The sequence below is a fragment of the Primulina huaijiensis genome, chromosome 11 (assembly GCF_012295235.1).
Source record: "Primulina huaijiensis isolate GDHJ02 chromosome 11, ASM1229523v2, whole genome shotgun sequence".
NCBI lineage: Eukaryota > Viridiplantae > Streptophyta > Magnoliopsida > Lamiales > Gesneriaceae > Primulina > Primulina huaijiensis.
In genome coordinates, this window is record NC_133316.1 from 7,665,669 (window position 1) to 7,685,806 (window position 20,138).

Below are 20,138 nucleotides of genomic sequence, written 5' to 3' on the forward strand. Positions count from 1 at the left end.
TTTTTTTTTTTTTCGAAAATCTGGAAAAATAAATTTTCATGGTGCCATAATTTTCTAAAAAATTTTCTTGTGTGGTTAGAAATAAATTATTCAATATCAAAACCATACGATCTAGAAAAACCTTGGCTCTGATACCACTGTTGGATCTCGGTTTTCTACGTGCCCAAACGCAGCGGAAGTTTAATATTTTTATTTTATTTTGAAAACAAAATAATTCTTTTGGACACTCGTATGGTTTTCAGGAATTAAACATGCATAGGATGTTTAAAGAATTATACCTTTGTGAATTAAATCACTGGACTCCAACTAATCCGGTATAAACGGATTAGCTCTTGTTGATTCCCTACGAACTTTCTTCGATGAAATCCTCCTATCAAGTCCACGACTGGATGGTATGTTCCTCTTCCAAATTGCACTAGAAAATTTGGATGAGATTTTACGTTGGAGACTAAAACGAGAGGCGGCTCAACCTTGGAAAGAAAAAAAACAAAGAGGCCAATTTTTTTTTTTCTTTTGAAAGTGGGAGTCACAAAATTCTTGAGGTGGTAGGTGGTGGTGTAGGGTTTTCAATTTTTTTTGTGTTATTTATAATTAACTTAAACCCTAATTACATAATTAACATTAATGGGCTTGATTTAATTAATTGGGCTAGTCCAACTAGTTTAATTAATTTAATCAAAGTCCATTAAAACTTTAATTATTTAATATGTTGGACTTGTACCCCTACAAGCCCATTAAACACATTATCCACCATATTTAATTTATTAATTAATCAACTCAACTTTTGAGCTTAATAAATTAAATACATTATAAATTCAACATTTGAATTTATTATTTAAATTATAAATTCAACTTCTTGAATTTTTATCACCTCTAAAATTCAATATTTAATAAACCCAACATTTGAGTTTAATAAATTAAATTCTCAAATTTTATAAATTCAACTACTTGAATTTATTCTCTCAAAATTTAATTATCATAAATTCAACTCCTTGAATTTACTATATAACATAAATTCAACTTCTTGAATTTATTCTCTCAACGGGAACAAACAATCCAGTACTTGTGTGACCCTCAATGGTTCAGGGATACAGCTAGCCGTGGGTTCACAACTCTTTGTGATTCAGGACATAATCCTTTATTCGGGCTTACCCTATTTAGCCCCATTCTTTTCATCAACACCTTGATTAAGAATGTCAGAACTCATTTCTGATTGCACCCATCGGATCATGGTAAGAGCGTCTAGTAGCATCGCCCCATGATCCCCTAGGTATCACTGATAGTGCCTGCAAGAACCAGTCGATTATGATTAACGTACAGTACGGTCCCTTCATCTCATATATCCCGATCGAATCTGCAACCATTGGTTCATCGAGGGTTGCATATTAATTCGATAACTATGTGATAACTATAACAGTGGCATCGCGTGTACTATTGGAGAACTCCTTCTTCAATGTACATCTCATACTCTGGCCAGAGATTCCATGCACTATTATTACATTAGATCACATAGGATATCCACACCCGTAGGTGAGCGGTGAATCCCCGACTACAATGCACTGGCTCCTATATGTGTCGCAACTATACCCAACCTCGCCACCTGATGACTCTCCTGGAGTCGGTAAACGAGTCAAAGCACAGCCCTAGCATATAGAGCCTCAGTGTTGTCCCGGGTCGTAAGGACTAATGGTGTACAATCATAACCACGGACTTATCCTCTCGATGAATGATAACCACTTGGAAAGTCCGAGGGAGGGTTGTTCGGTATAATCATCATATGACTACCCATCTGTATGTTTGGACATCTCTATGCCCTTACCAAGAAACGCAGTACACAACATCACAGATGCTAGTCTCGAGCTCAAGCGACCTTTATCCACGTTTTAGGCGGCTGAATCGACTAGGAACGAATTTAGATCATACAGTGTTTACAAATGAGTTTCAACATCGAATTACGATTCATTTGTATTAAAGTATAATCAAGGTCTTTATCTATGTTTGAAATCATGGGTATACAGATAAAGAAATAACAAACCATGAAATAATGAATTATATTAAAATAAAGATTGTTCTTTACAACTGAGTCAATAAAATCCCTAGTCAACAGTTGACTTGCAGGGCATCTACTCTAACAATAATCACATTTTAATCCGTGTTGAAAGCACTACCTAACTAACTCTCTACTGCACATTTTAGTCCGTGTTGAAAGCACTCCCTAACTAAGTTCCTACTGCTCCTTCCCTCTTTATTTCTCTTTCCCCTTCTGAATTTGTGTTTAGTGTGCATGTGCATCTCCTTTGGGCCTTCTAGAATACACAGATTTGATAATGGGCTGAGGCCTCTCATTTTCACTCAATTCCCTGACAGATTATAGCATTTCCTGAATTTGTTGTTGGAAAATAGCTGGTATTGAGTGCTATCTTTTTTTTTTTTCCCAGAGTTTCGTGACAGTCAGACCATGAAAAATCATGAACAGAGACTTCTTGAGATAAATACTCTTGAATGGGATGATCTTTTGCTGCCAGATCATTCCCGCAATACACTAGCTCTGCCAGAAGGTGCAGACTTATTATATTTGAAGTGTTCAATATAAAAGTTCGGTTTTGAAAGAACTGCTGTTTATCTTCTGTTTTGGTGGTTGCAATTTTCTGGCTGCAGGAAAAGCTGCTGGTTTTGAGCTGACCAATGAATACGAGACAAAGAGTTTTATAATTAATGTAAGTGGAGCTGGCGATTCAATTTCTCTTCTAAATGGAGTTTATTTTTTCAATTAATGTGCTAATAAGGTGTGTGTTCTTAGTGCATTGTGTTACAACCACAAATTCATGAACTGAAAACAACCACAAATTCTTGAACTGAAAATAATCTGCAAATACATTTGAAAGTATCCCAGCGATGAACTCTGTACACAAACCCTAGCACTATGCTAGTCCTAGCCTAAGCTAGTATCAATATTCTACACAAAATAAAATAACCGAATGAATATCAATTCTCCTTCCTCACATGTTTATTTATTGCCCTCTTTTTAGACTTTGTAACACTCTTGGGATATTTAGATCTAGGCCAAGCAATAGCAGGTCCATAACAATACCACCGTATTCTAAATCAGTCTTGTCCTCAAGGCCGAGTCTTCAAACTTGATCTTCTAGGAATCCCGCTTCCCTCCAGCCAACATCGAAGACAATAACCTCAAAACCAAGATCGAAGAACTCGTTGTTAAATTCCTGCAACTTCGAGTAAAAATCGTGAAGCTTATTCTTCCCAAAACGTGCTTCTAGGACAATAAAGCTGCTAGAGAAATACCTCAACTCCACATTCTCTGAGTCTTGCGTGGTCATTTAACAAGAATCATTGCTCCACAACTTTCCTATAATCGACTTTATTATCACTGGATTAACTTCTCCAAGTTCTTTTTCGATCCTCTGGAAAGAGCCGTCAACCTTATTCACCACCTTTTCTTTTGATAATCCATTTATACTTGGAGGAAAATGCATTTGGAATAAATTTTAAAATTCAATATATATAAAGTGATTTATATTATAATATTACATAAATTAAATATTTTTCACAAAAATAGCAAACATTTTGAATAAAAATTCATTAATAGATAATGTAGCGTAAATCATAGCCAGGAAAAAATCTTTAATCAGTTAAATTCTTTAATAAGTCATCAATTCATATTATATTAGAAAAAACTTCAAATATCTAAATCATCATATTTTTTAATAAAATTCAAATATCCATACCATCAAATTTCTGTTCATCCTCCTCAATTATATCTTCATCATCATTTTCCAAAACAATGGTGAGTCATGAGTGTAGAAGAAATTAAAGTAAAAGTTAGCATAGAGGATTATAATATCATCTAAATCATCAAATTCTTTTTTCATCATCCTCAATTATATCATCATTATAATGATCATTGAGTCATGAGTGTAGAAGAAATTAGAGCAAAAGTTAGCATATAAGATTATAATATTATCTAAATCATCAAATTCTTTTTCTTCATCCACAACTATATCATCATTATAATGATCATTATAGGGGGAAGATTACTTACAAGTTTGCATAGAAGACTTTTGAACTTTATGATAAAAAAGTCTTGCTTAAATGAGTGACAATAGGTCAAAATTGGTTGCGCTCGAGTTAATTTTTATTTACTTACAAAATATCAACCCACTTTTTTAAAGCGACGAAAGGCATAGGCAGAGATTTAGAAGGGGGGTTGAATAAACAATTTAAAATTTTCAAATCTTTTTCGATGAAATGAGTTAGTTTAGTGATAAACTAAATTCAACAATCTTGTTGTCGATGTCAATCAGTTAACTAATATAGCGCGGAAACAAACTGACTGACAAATTGAATACTCAAAATAATTTAAACAAGAACACTGAGATTTTACGGATGTTCGGAGACTTCAAACGCTCCTACGTTACCCCTTCCATCACAAGGATAAGAATTTACTAAAAGACTTTGATTAATTACAGAAACTGTAATAACCCACTGCCAAACTGAAACTATAAGTATCTTTACAACTTTATCAGTAAACAACTGATAGAATTTCTTAGCACAACTGATCTTAAAAGATCGAATACAACAAAAATGTGCTAGTGCTTTTGCTCAATAAATAGCCTGAAAGCTATAAATATATCTGATAAGCGTGAGCTTTTTTCGTAACTGATTCTGAATGCTTGAGTTCAAAAATTTCACTTAGAATAACTGTGCGCGCAAAAGTTGTTTTCTCAGCTGAACGTTTCGGCTATTCATAGGCTTTGCTTCCAACGGTAATATTGAATGCATTTGAATGATTTATATCAGTTGATTTGTCCTTTCTGAACGTGTCAACATTTTTCTGACAATAGTACACGTGAGCGTTCTGATATGCGGCGCTCCCACTACATGTTACAGTCTACTATGTACAAATTGTTGGTTGTTGGATACACTTCAGCTGATGACGTGTTCAACTGATTATCAGTTGAGTATATAGCCGATTAGTTGTGCTGACTGTATAAATGAGCTCTCTTAACTGATAGTTCAGTTGTCTTCATATATTCAGTTGGCTTTGATCAGTTCAATTGCTTTTGATTATTTAACACATTAATTATCAGTTCGGGTGTTTTCAGTTTGAGTAGGTTAAGTTAAACTGATCAGTTCTGCAATCTTCAATCACTTAATTTGTCAAACTCCGAAATTTTGATTCCAACAATTTCCTCTTTTTTAGTGTTTGACAAAACATAGAATTCAAGAACTGATACAAACTGAACTTTTGTAAATAAAATAATATTTCATTGTAAATAATCTTTCAATGTACAAATTCGTACAAAGAATGAAAGAGTGAAGGAATTGTCTTCTAACTGATATTTGTGAAAAATGTTCTTCCACTGTACAGATTCGTACAAATCAAAGAATAAAAAAATAAAGACCGTCTTCTAACTGATATCTGCTGCTCTTTATTTTTTTGCTTTTTTGTCAGCAGGTTCTTGATAAGTTGGTTGACTTGGTCTTTTTTTTATTTGCTGCTGCTGCTCTTCTTCCCCCTTTTTGTCAACACCAACACGAGCCGATAGAATACGGACTTCAGAGCTGACTAGTGATATGACATTCAACATCTGTTCCTGCATCAAATCCATGCGCCTTGCCATACTTGTTTGTACGAAGTCAATTCGTTGAACAAGCATGTCTTGGGTTTGAAAAAGAGCTGAAACTATCATTCTGTCCTTTTTCAGCTGATCTAGAAGGAGAAGTAGTGAAGTGATATCTTTTCGAACCTGCTGGAGGTTCTTCATTGTATTTTCCTTCATAGAATCGATTTTCAGTGTGTAAAGCAGCTTTGTTGACTTCATATCGGAGACAGTTGAGATAAGATTGTGCAAACCAGACTGAATTTCTTTGAGCATAAGGTCAGTAGCTATAGGTATTTCAGGAGATAAGACTTCGGATGTAGCTGGAGCTTTGCCCTTGTCTTCTTCACCGAAAATGACCATGGCTAATTTTTGTAATTCAGTCTCAGAATGATTTAGTTCTGTGGCAATTTCTTCAACTGCTTCCGTCTGAGGGTCTTGAACTGAGGTAGAGGGTTGGGCAGCAGTGGAGCTGGATGGCACATCAGTTAACACCTGCAAATTGGCTTCTGGTTCAGAGTGCAACTGGGCCGTTTCAGCTTTATTTTGTTGGTCAGTCATGACAATTGACTGAGCCATTTCTTCAATATTTTCCAACATAGCCTCCGAGGCTTGTTGTTCTAATAAGCTCTGGTCTTCAACTGTCTCAGTTGGTTTATTAGTTTCAAAACTCAGCTGGATGTCAGTGGCAACTGATTGGATAACTTCATCAACATTGGCCAGTCACAACTCAGCGTCTTGTGTACAGTTGAAGACTAACCGTAGGAGATTTTGGTGGAGCAGGGGATGATGATGGTTGATCACCCTGAGGGATAGGTACAATCACTTGCTCAGAGCTCTGTTCAGTAACTGCTTCCTTGGATGGCTCTGATTGAACTCCAGATGGCTGAGCCTGCTCCACCGATGTTGGGCTTTGGGAATCAACTGGTATATACAATTGTTAATCAATTTCCCAAGCTTTGATCTTCATTTGCAAAGATAATAGATCTGAGTCCAGCTGCTGGAAAACTGCTCTGTCATCGTTAGCAGTTGGACTGATCGGATCATAATTCAACTTCAGCTGAGCTATTGATTCAGCCAGCTTCTTCACGCGCATCAGATCAAAGAAATAAGGTCTCCTCTCTAGTGCCTGAGCAATAGTGACAGCTTTTACTGTCTTCAGGACCATTGTTTCCAGAGCGATGAATTCCTTTAAAACTGATTTCTTCTTCAATCGCCTAGCGATGAATTCCTTTAAAGCTGATTTCTTCTTCAATCGCCTGGCAAACACTTCAGCCGGAATCTGACCCAATCATCAAAATTTTCCAACCTCGATTCAGCAAACTCATTTATTTCATTCCAGATGAGATTAATATGAGTCTGAATCGGGTTAGTTGACCCGGGCTCTTCAATCATCTTGCCCTTGCCTTTGGGATCAGTTAGGGCATGAGAGATGCTTAGCCCTGTGATCGTCGCATCCACTGTGTCACGTATCACCACGCCTTTTGGTCGAGCAATTAGCAATACAGTTGGTCTGGCAATAGTTTTAAGTGGTGCTTGAACTCCAACAAGTTTAAATTTTTCACCAGATTCGGTGACTATCTTCATTGAAGGATCAGTTGGTTTCTCCCGATGAGTCTCTTCAGTGGATTGCGCATCTAGAACTTCCCGAATAGGTATAGCAGTTAAGGGTGGTTCAGCTCCAGTTGGCATTAGCCTTTCAGCTGGGATGACTTCAGCAACAACTGATTTGGTCTTCTTAGACCTTGGCTTCTTTACAATTTTCGGAGATGGTGTTTTTTCCGATTCAGTATCACTAACAATCAGTTCCTCTTGATTGTCAGTTTCTTTGCCAAATCTTTGGTTTTGGCCTTCTTCACCGATTTGGGAGCTGCCATCATCCCAATCTCCTTTTTGATTTTGATGAACTTCTTTGGTGAAATGTCCAGCTTTGTCTTTGATGGCTAAAATTTTTTGGAATTGAACACCTTGAACTTGGATGACTTCTCAGTTGAATCATCCATCAGACCAGAATTTTTCTGCAAGTAGCTGAGCGGCAAAGCGTAACCATTCGACTGCTTTGAAGATTGAACCATATTTTTCAAAATATTGAAGATAATGGTAGACCAGTTCAATCTTCTGTCGGTCATTATTGCTGTCATAGCTTGAAATTTTTCAAGGGTGAGGGCAGCAAATGAGCCTGCCTTAGCGACGATATCTGCCAGCAATTGTATCTCTGGCTTCAGCTCTTTCTTGGGATCAGACACCTTGATCTTTCTCCCATCAGCAGACAATAGAGTCTGCATCTCCTCAATATCAGATGTCTTTATCTCAGAGAAGTGAGATAAGCCATCAGTTGGCAGTTGGAAGAGATTGCTGAAATAGTCTTCATTCACGATCAGTGTCTTATTATTGATGGTCATAACAATTTTGCCGTCATCAGAAATAGTGCTTTGAGCATAAATCTCTTGGATTTTTTTTGGATAAATTTCTTGGGTCGCCAACCCTCAGAATTTCCTTAATCCCGCAGAGTCGAACTTCTGAAATACACTCCTTACTACCTCGTCGGAAATAGAGAGGACTGAATCGAAGTCAATAGCCATAGCATTGAGAAGGAAAGCTGGAATTTGGCTTGCCATCTGTGTTGATTATCCTGCAAAAAGATTGCTCTGAGATTTCGAATGTTTGAGAGAGAGAGAGTAAAGTGAGCTGAATGGAGGCGGCACAAATATTTTTTGTTTGTGACTTTTCAAATTTTTTGAGACAAGTGGCAATCCGAGATTTATTTAAATAAAAATACGTGTAATTCATATAATTATTGAAAATAAAATATTTTGAAAGTCACAATATTTAGTATGGAATTTCAACTGAATCATTGATCTGTTAACGTATATGATAAGATCAGTTAGATCTAGAAGTGAATGATCAGTTGGAAACTAAATCTGTACAGTTTAAGACCAACTGATAGTTGTAACTGATAGTTGTCTTATCAGTGAACTGATTTTAACTCGACATTCCCCGTAAATGGGTGCATTATATATTAAATAATCTTATCCTTGGAAAATGAATCGTTGTTTGTGACAGAAGTCTCTTCATATTCTCCTGTCAAGAATAGTAATTGCGCCTCTTCATATTGGTTGCAGTCTATAAATAAGAACGACTTAGTTAGACATAAAATCACTTGAAGAATTCAGCAGATGATACAAGGCAATCAGCAGATGGATGTAGCTAGTAGTTCGCAATAACCAGACCTTGCTGGGGAGTTCAAGTTGCCATTGAAGCATCTCGGAAGCTCAAGATAGAAGATTTTGTCTTTGAAAAGACATTATCTACCTGGATAAAGATCCAGGAACTGAAGTCCTTCAGAGATAAAGGACAGGTTGCCACGAGGAAATAAGTGGCATGATCTCTGATGAAGTGATGTCTGACATCAATATGTTTAGTCATGGAGTGAAGAACTGGATTATATGTAATAACAATGGTGTTTGTATTGTCACAAAAGATTGGTGATTCTTCTGCAATGACTCTATAATCTTTCAGTTGTTGCTGAATCCAGATCAGTTGAGCACAACAGCTTCCAGTAGCTAGATATTCTGCGTTAGTTGTGGAAGTTGCTATTGATGTTTGATTCTTGCTGAACCAAGAAATCAGTCTGTCTCCTAGAGACCGACTTGATTTACTGGAGCTTTTACGATCAAGTTTAAATCCTGCATAATCTGCATCTGAATAGCCAACTAAATTGAAAGACAAGTCCTTAGCATACCATAAGCCCACATTTTGTGTGCCTTTTAGATATTTCAATATGCGTTTGGCAGATGAATAATGCGATTATTTAGGATCAGCTTGAAATTTAGTACACATGCAAACAGCAAATACAATATCAGAACAACTAGCAGTTAGGTAAAGTAAAGAACCTATTAAACCTCTGTAAAGGGCCGTCTCAACTGATATTCCCCCTTCATCTTTATCTAATTTGATTGATAAACTCATGGGAGTACTTGCAGCTGAACATGTTTCCATGCCAAACTTCTTAAGCAGTTCCTTCGTGTATTTAGTTTGACTAATAAATATACCAGTTTCTAGTTGCTTCACTTGCAGACCAAGAAAAAATGTCAGTTCACCCATCATGTTCATCTCGAATTTATCCTACATTAACTTAGCAAATTTCTCGCACAATTTGGGGTTAGTTGACCCAAAAATAATATCATCAACATAAATTTGCATGAGTAAAATATGATTTTCTTTTGTAAATTTGAACAAAGTTTTATCAATTGTTCCAATTGTAAAGTCATGATCAGTTAAGAATTTTGATAATGTCTCATACCAAGCTCTGAGAGCTGTTTGAGACCATACAATGCTTTGTTCAAATGATAAACATGATCAGGAATGATTTCCAGAACCTGGTGGTTGTTCAACATAGACTTTTTCCTGTAGCTGACCATTTAGGAATGCACTTTTGACATCCATCTGGTATGCTTTGAAATCTTTGAAGGAGGCATATGCAAGGAAAATTCTTATTGCTTCCAGTCGTGCAACTGGTGCATATGTCTCATCATAATCAATTCCTTCTTTTTACTTATATCCTTGTGCTACCAATTTAGCTTTGTTGCGCACAACTGAACCATCTTCCTTCAGTTTGTTCATGTAGACCCATTTTGTACTTATAATAGATTTTGAAGTGATCTTGGAACTAAAGTCCAGAGATTGTTATGGGTAAACTGATTCAGCTCTTCTTGCATAGCATTTATCCAGTTAGGATCATTTAGAGATTTATTTGTTTTCTTTAGTTCAAATTGAGAAACAAATGCTGAATGTACAAATAAATTGAATATTTGATTTCTTGTTCTTACCGGATCAGATGGATTACCTATCACCAATTCTTGTGGATGTGATTTCTTCCATATGTAGTTTGGATCGATTTCAGCAACTGATTCAGTTTGTAACTGAACATTTCTTTCAGTTTCAGTTGCAGTTGTTTCAGTTGGTAACTGATTGTCATCGAGTTGTCGTACTAACTGATTGTTAGGAACAACATCCTGTTCAGCTGTTTGATCCATTATTTCTGGTTCTGGCGTTTGAAGGATGTTTCGATTGAAGTGAACATCTTCTTCACTATCATCCTCTAAACTGATTTCTGTAAAGCGGTCAGTTAGCTCAACTGGATCAGTTGGCTTATCAGTTAGTGCAGATTCATCAAATATAACATGAGTTGACTCTTCTACATTTAAAGTACATTTATTAAATACTCTATAAGCCTTGCTAACTGATGAATAACTCATAAATATTCCTTCAGGAGATTTAGCATCGAATGTTTTCAGATGATTTTTGGCATAATTATGAATAAAACGTCTACAGCCAAATATTTTGCAGTAGGACACCACACTTTTCTGTCCACGCCAGATCTCATACGGTGTTTTCAAAAGATTTTTTTTAATCATTGATCTGTTCTGAGTATAACATGTAGTGTTTACTGCTTCTGCCCAAAATCTTTGAGATATACCGAAATCAGCAAACGTTGTTCTAGCTGCTTCTTTAAGAGTCTGATTTCTTCTTTCAGCTACATCGTTTTGCTGCGGTGTTCTAGCTGCTGAGAACTCATGATTAATTCCAGTATTTTCTAAAAGTTAAGAAATATTTTGATTGACAAATTCAGTCCCTCGATCAGACCTTATTCTGTCAATTCAACTTATTTTTCATGTAATAATCTTTTTAAAAGCTTAATCAGTTGTGCAGTAGTTTGGTTTTTTTGATCTGAGAATAATAATCCAAGTAATTCTTGAAATATCAACAATTACCAAGGTATATTTCATTCCCCCTAAACTCACGACTGGTATAGGACCAAAGAGATCCATATGCAATAAATCTAAGCATCTGGACGAAGATTTACTACCTTTGTTTTTGAATGAAGATCTTGTTTACCAATGATACCTTCCTAACTAATTAAGATAAAAACCCTATCTAATCCGAATGATTTCTTGCTAGATGATATCTTCCTAACTACTTGAGATAAGCTCTTATTTAAGGAATTTAATAACAAGATAAATCTAGAATCCTATGATCTAATCTACCTCCTTGTACTTCCCATGAGTGTGTCTTTGATAAACAATATCTTTTGAAGAAGTTGGGTTGGGCTCGACATTGGCTGGTGGTGGGCTGGTCGTGACAGGGCCACGCACATCTATATGGATCAAAAATTGATCTTCAAAATTTTTGAGGATCTAAGATCACCATTTTCAAATCTGGATTTTCCACTAAATCTAATATTTACATTAAATTTTCATTGCACATTGGGGTACAAATTGTAAGGGGCGAGAATGAGCCTTAAACCAAGCTTACTTTAAATAATTATCAGATAATTTAAAACACAACATGTAAAATATCATAACATAATCCATTTTCTATATAATATCAAATATTATATTAAAACCATAATATCAAATATTATCAACAAATCATGTATTTTGTAACTTTATCACTAATTGTCATAATTAGAAATAGATTAATAAGTAAATAAACACCTTTATCTAACTTCAATCAATTCATTTATCATTAAATTTCTTGTAAAACATGTTTTACTATAAATATTAAAATCAAATTCTAATTATTTATTTTGTAAGAAAATTTCATAAATTTTATCAAAATTTATTTTCAAAGGTTAATTTGATTAAATTTTCATAAAATATCAATTTGACCAAAATATTTTGAAAATAAAAAATTGGCCCGAGGCCCTAAAAAGAGACCTTGTGGGGTAAGGCAGAATATTAAAATCAAATTCTTATTATTTATTTTGTAAGAAAATTTCATAAATTTTATCAAAATTTATTTTCAAAGGTTAATTTGATTAAATTTTCATAAAATATCAATTTGACCAAAATATTTTGAAAATAAAAAATTGGCCCGAGGCCCTAAAAAGAGACCTTGTGGGGTAAGGTCTGCCCGAGACCATCTCGGGTACCCTGCCGTGCCCCTTCTACTTTGCTTTAAAAGTTCGGGCAGCACTAGCCTTGCTCATCTAATTTTTTTTAAAAAAAAATAAAACTGGGCAGTCGGCGTACTGGCGCAGTGGTTGCCCAGTAATGAGCTGCCCAGAACTATTCCTGGCCGCAAAAATATTTTTTTTTGAACAACAAATTTTTATGGGCTTCAATTTTCTGGAAATTCAAACGTTGTTAGAAATAAATTACTTCACACGATTTAAACAATAAACAACAATTAATCATATGATGGAGAAACCTTGACTTTGAGACCAATTTTGATGTACCGTTTTCTCGCACTCAAGCTGCAGCAGAAGTTTAATAATTTTTGTTTTGACGTTCAAAACATTTCTTGGGTGTCATATGATGTAAACCATTCATAGGGTGTTTAGATTTAATTTACCTTTGCGTTTAAGAACATCGACTTCTATTACCCCAGTGTTTAAGCGGTAATAACTTTTCTTGTAAATCTTTATGAACTTTCTTCAGTCTCTTAATCAGGTACACGATCAGAAATTTTGTTTCTGGTATAGATCGCACTAGAGATCTAAACGAAATTTGCTTCGAGATTGGTCGCCGGAATTTTAGAAATCTGGTGGCGGTGCGGCAATGTCAGGTCTACAGCGTGGTGGTTGAAGGGCAACCGTAAATATTTCCCTTAAATATAGGGGTGGCCGAAATTGTAAAAGGGAGAGAAATTTGTGGACAAAATTTGTGTAAAAGTTATGTGTTATTCAACTATTGAGTATACACATATTAAAAGTCTCCCCCTGATCTAATCAAGAGTCTCAATTTTTTAGGATATTTTTTCAAAAGACTCTCATGTATGTATTTTCTACTACTTAAAATACCATACATAATTAAATTATTATCAACTTTTAATAATAGAATTTATATACACACATAAATACACACACACACACACACATATATTTTTATTTATTCTTTAAATTTAAATTAAATAACTTTTATTTCAGTACTTTATTAATTAATTAATCTATTCTAGACTGTTCTAGAATGTTTAATGAGAATTTTGCGCATATTAGTCACGGCTACTAATTCATTATTTAATTAATATATTTTAAATTTACTAAATAAATAATTGTGAACTCATTATAACCTCGATTGACGATCAAACATCGTCGATGTGTCTAGAGTACAAATCTCGTTCACATAATGAAAAATGAAAATTTCGAAGGACTTTCCACTGATTCATTTTTTTTTATAGGTGTCAGTTTTGTAAACTTCTTTACTAAAATAGACAGTTCCACTCTCTTCACTTTATTATTAGTTAAGCTAAATTCCACAAATTCCAATACATGGAGTCAACTTAGAAACTTATTTATAAGTATTCTATTTGTTCTCCATCAAACTACAGTCGCCAAATTCAACTTTTTGAATTTGACTATCTCAACAACAACACATAATACAATACTTGTGTGACCCTCGGTGACTCAGGGATACAGCTAGTCGTGGGTTCACAACTTGATGTGATTGAGAACAACATTTTTTTATTCATCCTCTTGATTAAGAACGTCATAACTCAAGTCTGACTGCACCCATCGGATCATGGTAAGAGTGTCTATTAGCACCGTCCCCCATAATCCCTTAGGTATTACTTATAGTTCCTGTAAGAAACTTAAGTTATGATTATCATATAGTACGGTCTTTTCAACTTATATATCCGATCAAATCTGCAACCATTGGCATATCGAGAACAGCAGATGAATTCGATAACGATGTGATATATCTTTGAGTAATAATAGTGACATGGTATGTGCAACTGAGTAAACACTTTTTATAAAAATGCACATGTCTTACTCTTGCCAGAGATTCCTCCTTGCACTATTAACTCATTAGATCACATAGGATATGTGACTTTTACGTATTTCGAAACTAAAAGTAACCTCGTCACCTGATCACCTTCAATGGAGTTGGTAAACGGATCTAAGTGCATGCTAGTACGTAGAGTCTCTACTTTGTCTCGGGTCGAAAGACTAATGGTGTACAACCATAACCGCAGACTATTCCACTCGGTAAATGATAACCACTTGGGAAGTCCGAGGGAGGGTTGTTCAGTGCATCATCAAATGATCACCCATCTGTATGAATGTACATCTCCGTGCCCTTACCAATGATACATGGCGTTTACATCTCAGATGTTAGTCTCAAACTCGAGCAATTTTTATCCTTTTTTGAGACGGTTGAATCGACTAGAATCTAGTTTAGAATATACAGTATGCTTCCTAATGAATTTCATGATCTTATGTTAAGAGACAGACCTCCTGGTGCCTATTGTATATTCAAGAACTTTATCTATGTAGTTTGCATGAGTATACAGATAAAGTAAATGTCATAATTAGATAAAACCGTAAAATATTATTAAAATAAAGATTGTTTTTACTTAAGAGTCAAAAAACCAGAGCCACAAGTTGGTTCGCAAGCCACCTACTCTAACATCTGGCAGGTTTGACAGGTTTGACCCATTGTTACAACCACAAATTTATAAAATGTAAAATAATTTGCAAATACACTTGAAAGTATCCCATAGATGAACTCTGTACTCAAAACCTAGCACTATGCTAGTCCTGGCTTAAGCTAGTAACAATACTCAACACAAAACAAAATAACTGAATGAATATTAACTCTCTTTATTTATTGCCTCTTTCTAGACTTTCTAACGCTCTTGGGTTATTTGAATCCAGGCCCACCAATAACAAGTCCATCACAATTGTCTTTTTAATTCCATGTCCGCAGTGACAGATTGAAATCCTTGTTTGTTTGAATACCTTAAAAGAATGAAAAAGATATGTGTACTTCTCCATTTAATTCTGTAAGAAAAGAATAGGTCCTCATTTTCATTGACAGGAGGTTTTAACTAATCAGAATGAAAGTGAGGATAGGCCAAGTACTCCCATAGAAATAAATTTTTGTCTTAAAATGTTTAAATGGTACTGTAGAGGTTTCTCTTGTTTGGTCGATTGCTATTTCAATGTTAATGCACTATGTTTGACTTGGTGTGCACAATATTTAAAAATTTTCTTTGGCAAATATAAGAGTGTAGTCTGTGTTGGCTTTGATATTGGCATTCCCCAATGTTTTGTTATTTGCTATTCTTATGTTGGTTCTATAGTTGCTTATTTGGCCACTCTTTTATCGCCAAATTGATATTCTGTTATTTAGTTTCAAGAAGTAGATGTATCTTTGCTAGTTCATTCTTCGCTATTACATTTACTCCTTTTGTCCCTTTTATAACGTTTTTTAATGAATCTTGTTCAAACAAATCAAGACATTCTGATGCTGATATGATCCACTCCCAAATATAAGAAAAACAGAATCAGAATTGAGAGAAATTAGGATTTGGTAAATGCAATTCCAGACATAAATTTATTTTAGTGATTCGAGCTACAAAAGGGATGGTGAACCACAATAAATAACGGGCTATGACAAAAAAAAAAAAAAGAGGAACCACCACTCTGTGCATGCCTTTCTCTTATAACTTCACTAGATGTTATTACTCCTGAAATCAGGAACTAATTTCCTGAGGTTAGTCTCTAAATGCATCAATCAATAATTCAGCCCTCAAATCTTCTCCCATGATATTTGCTTCTTGTTTATTTCCTCTGCATAATTTGGTATCTAACATAATCATTCACCTTCTTTTGTTGGTAAATCATCAATACGCATTTCTGTGAACAGAGTGATGCCATATCAACCAACAAACTGTCCCCAGAAAGTTCTGCCAATAGTTTTTTTGATCAAGTTTCCTGGAGGAACTCTATTAATTACGCTTTTCCAAGCAGTGAACCTTACCAGAATGTTGGGCGTGAAAAGATCGTAAGTTTACAGACTAAGGGACTAGGGCCATTAGGTGAAGGTGTTGGTTTGGATGAGCCGGGACAAGATGGTTTGCAAGTGCAGGATAGTTTCGGAAGGTGGATGACCAATATCATTGCTGATTCTCCAGGATCTGCTGATGATCAAACTCTGGAATATTCTAGATTGACTGTGAACCAGCCTTTCACATCTCGGGCGGCCGATAATCAACAAACTTCTTCATTCAGGAATATATTCGACATAACAGAGGTCTCACCTGCATGGGCCGTGTCAACTGAAGAAACGAAGGTCATTTCCTTTTTACTGTTCTTACATAATGTTTGCCTTTGTTTTTCATTGAATATTTACGCACAGGTTTACGTCTAAGTTTTTAGATGAAGTAAGACAAGTCACATATGAATGGTGAAGTAGCAAAAAATGAAACTCAGTTTCTTTGACAAGAATAATGGCTAAGCTGCTGAATGGAGAATATGTTTCAAACAAAATATGGAATGAACTATATCAATTACTGTAATTGTTTTTTTAACTTGAGTAGCTTGCTGGACTGAAATTGTCAGATTCACTGAACAAGTTTACATTCCTCTTTTCTTTTGGATTGTAAGCAAAAAAAAATTTCTTTTTTGCTTGTTGCATGCACAGTTAACACATGGTTTTCTTCGGATTTCTTAAACCCATGTTTTGCTAAAATTTTGGTAATTGTCATCGACTTTCTTTTACATCGAAGTTTTGTGGTAGATTATTGTAACAAATGATGGTTTGTTGACTTGATGATTGTTTTGCAGATTTTAGTTGTTGGGTGTTTGACAGATGGACAAGTATCCTGCACAAATTCTGATCTCTTTCTTGCATGTGGAGATTCTATTATGGCTGCGAGAGTTATACAAGATGGGGTAATTCAATGTATGATGTCACCTCAAAGTCCTGGGGTAGTAAGTCTTTATCTAACCTTTGATGGCCACAATCCCATCAGCCAAGTTTTGAATTTTGAATTCCGAGCTCCCCTAGTGCCCAAGCGTGAGATTTTTTCTGACGACAGGGCTAATTGGGAAGAATTTAAATTTCAGTTAAGGCTAGCTCATTTGTTGTTTTCATCATCAAATGACCTTGGTGTGTTTTCTGCTAAACCGTCACAAAATGCCTTGAAGGAAGCCAAAGCTTTTGCTCAAAAAACCTCACACGTCTCCAATGGCTGGATGTCTTTGACCAAAATAGTTGAAGGTGCCAAAATTTCTTTTGCCCAGGCAAAAGATAGCTTGTTTGAGTTGGCTCTGTGCAACAGACTGCAAGAGTGGTTGCTGGAAAAAATGGTAGCAGGGTGCAAAATTTCTGAACGTGACAAGCATGGTCAAGGTGTAATTCATTTGTGTGCCATTCTAGGTTACTTACACATGGGCAGTTTACTCGTTTTCATGCTCTAGCTTATCATTGGATTATAGGGACAAATTTGGTTGGACATCTCTACATTGGGCTGCATATTATGGAAGGTAGTCCGGAAATGTTTCCTCTATTTGTGAATATTTCCTTTTCTCTATGTTAATCCTCTCCTGAGGTTTTGTTGTAGTTTATGCTTCACGGTGTTGGTAACTTGATGGGTTGGATCCCTATGATTTGGTTCAAGTGAATTTTCATGGTTTAAGACTTCTAAATACAAGCTTAGAGTGGTAAGGAAATTGTTCAACGTCATTTAACAATTGGGATCAACAGGAGGGGGTATCAACATAGTTGGAATTTGTATGTGACTAATTTGTTTGGTTGATTCGTCATATTCTTTATGTATTAATTTATCATTTTTTTCAGGGAGAAAATGGTAGCGACCCTTTTATCTGCTGGGGCAAAGCCTAATTTAGTCACAGATCCAACTCCAGAAAACCCTGGTGGATGCACTGCTGCTGATCTTGCTTATAAAAATGGTTTTGATGGTTTGGCAGCTTATCTTGCTGAGAAGGCTTTAATAGCTCAGTTTAACGATATGACATTGGCAGGAAACGTGAGTGGGTCATTACAACCTACCACAAGTGGAATGGTGAACGCTGAAAATTTAAGTGAGGATGAGTTAAATCTGAAGGAAACTCTTGCGGCTTACAGGACAGCTGCTGATGCAGCTGCACGAATACAGGTTGCGTTGAGTGAGCATTCACTCAAAGTAAGAACAAAATCAATCCATTCATCTAATCCCGAAGAAGAAGCACTTAACATAGTTGCAGCATTGAAGATACAACATGCTTTCCGTAATCATAATAGGCGCAAAAAGATGGCAGCTGCTGCTAGAATCCAATATAGATTCCGTACTTTCAAAATGCGAAAAGATTTCCTTAACAAGCGTCAGAAGGCTATTAAAATACAAGTAAGTAGAACTAAATACGAGGGCTTCATCTATGGGATTGAGATCCTTGTGGATTTAGAACGTGACTGAGTTGAGTTTGCTGGTTGCCAAGTTAGTCTTTAACGGGACAAAAAGTTCAATTCGTTTTGCCCTTTAATTTATCCATTCCCTAGTAAACATGGTAGCATTTTTGTGCAGTCTTCGGTTATATCAAGTGTTGCGCTGAAAAGTGTTTCTTATTCGATGCAGGCTGCTTTCCGCGGTTTCCAATCCCGGCGACAGTACCGCAAGATTGTTTGGTCAGTTGGGGTCCTTGAAAAAGCAATACTCCGTTGGCGCTTAAAGAGAAAAGGCATCCGTGGAATTCAGATACAATCTGATGAAACCCTCATAGATCCAACTCAAGAAGGTGATGTGGAAGAGGACTTCTTCCAAGCCAGCAGGAAACAAGCTGAGGATCGGGTTGAGAGATCTGTCATAAGGGTCCAGACAATGTTTCGCTCCAAGAAAGCACAAGAAGATTATAGAAGGATGAAGTTAGCACATAAAGACGCATCGGTAGATTAATATTTGTGTCTGTTATTATTATGCAATATTAATTCCCACAATCGACTAACCTGCTGTCTTGTCTTGTATAGCTGCAATTCGAAGAACTTCTCCATCCTGATTTAGACTTGGGACATGTAAGGGACTGATCCACAACTGCCCCCTTAGATTTTGATACAGCAAAATGATTAGAAAGAAACAAATACACGGAGGTATGTGATGCTAACATAGTGTGTGTATGCTTGTAAATTTCTAGACCAAGGTTGGACCTATCTTGATCACGCCCAAGTATAAATACATGGTGTTTACTGCTTTCATCTTTTTCTCTTTCGTTCTCTGGTGTTTCAGGTTCTTGGAAAATCCCTATGTGCTTTAGAACTCATCTTATTCTAGAATAAGAATAGCTTGGGAAAAATATGATTGATGTTGCACATGTATTACTAAATCGTTACCAATAAGAGTTAATCTGTGGTTTTTCTTATAAAGGTGAAGCAAACCGACCTCTACATGAACATGAAGCAGAATCTTTTACCAATTTGTCTTCCAAAATACACACTCATTTAACTGGTGTCATCTTGTTTAAGCTAAAAACACATTTAATACTTGATTTAGCATCCGCTTTTTAATTTCAACATTAATTCATGGGTTTCCTTTATTTTTTTAATAAATGTTTTAATGAAATATATGAACATTGGATAAAAAATTAAGATATTTTATTTCCAAATATGACAGTAATTGATACGTGCAAGTTACATAAGTTTTGAATCCAAACTCGTCCTAGATTTGCTATTGTGTTTTCTTTTCTTTCCATTTCTCTTTCTCCTTTTTTTTTGGGTGAAAATTTTTGTGTTTGGTAGT

At 35.5% G+C, this 20,138-nt stretch overlaps 1 pseudogene; it reads left to right on the forward strand.

The window, feature by feature from the left end:
- The window catches only part of LOC140988253 (calmodulin-binding transcription activator 6-like), a 32,035-nt pseudogene extending 12,467 nt beyond the window's left edge, over window positions 1-19,568 (forward strand).
- The last annotated feature ends 570 nt before the right edge of the window (window positions 19,569-20,138 follow it).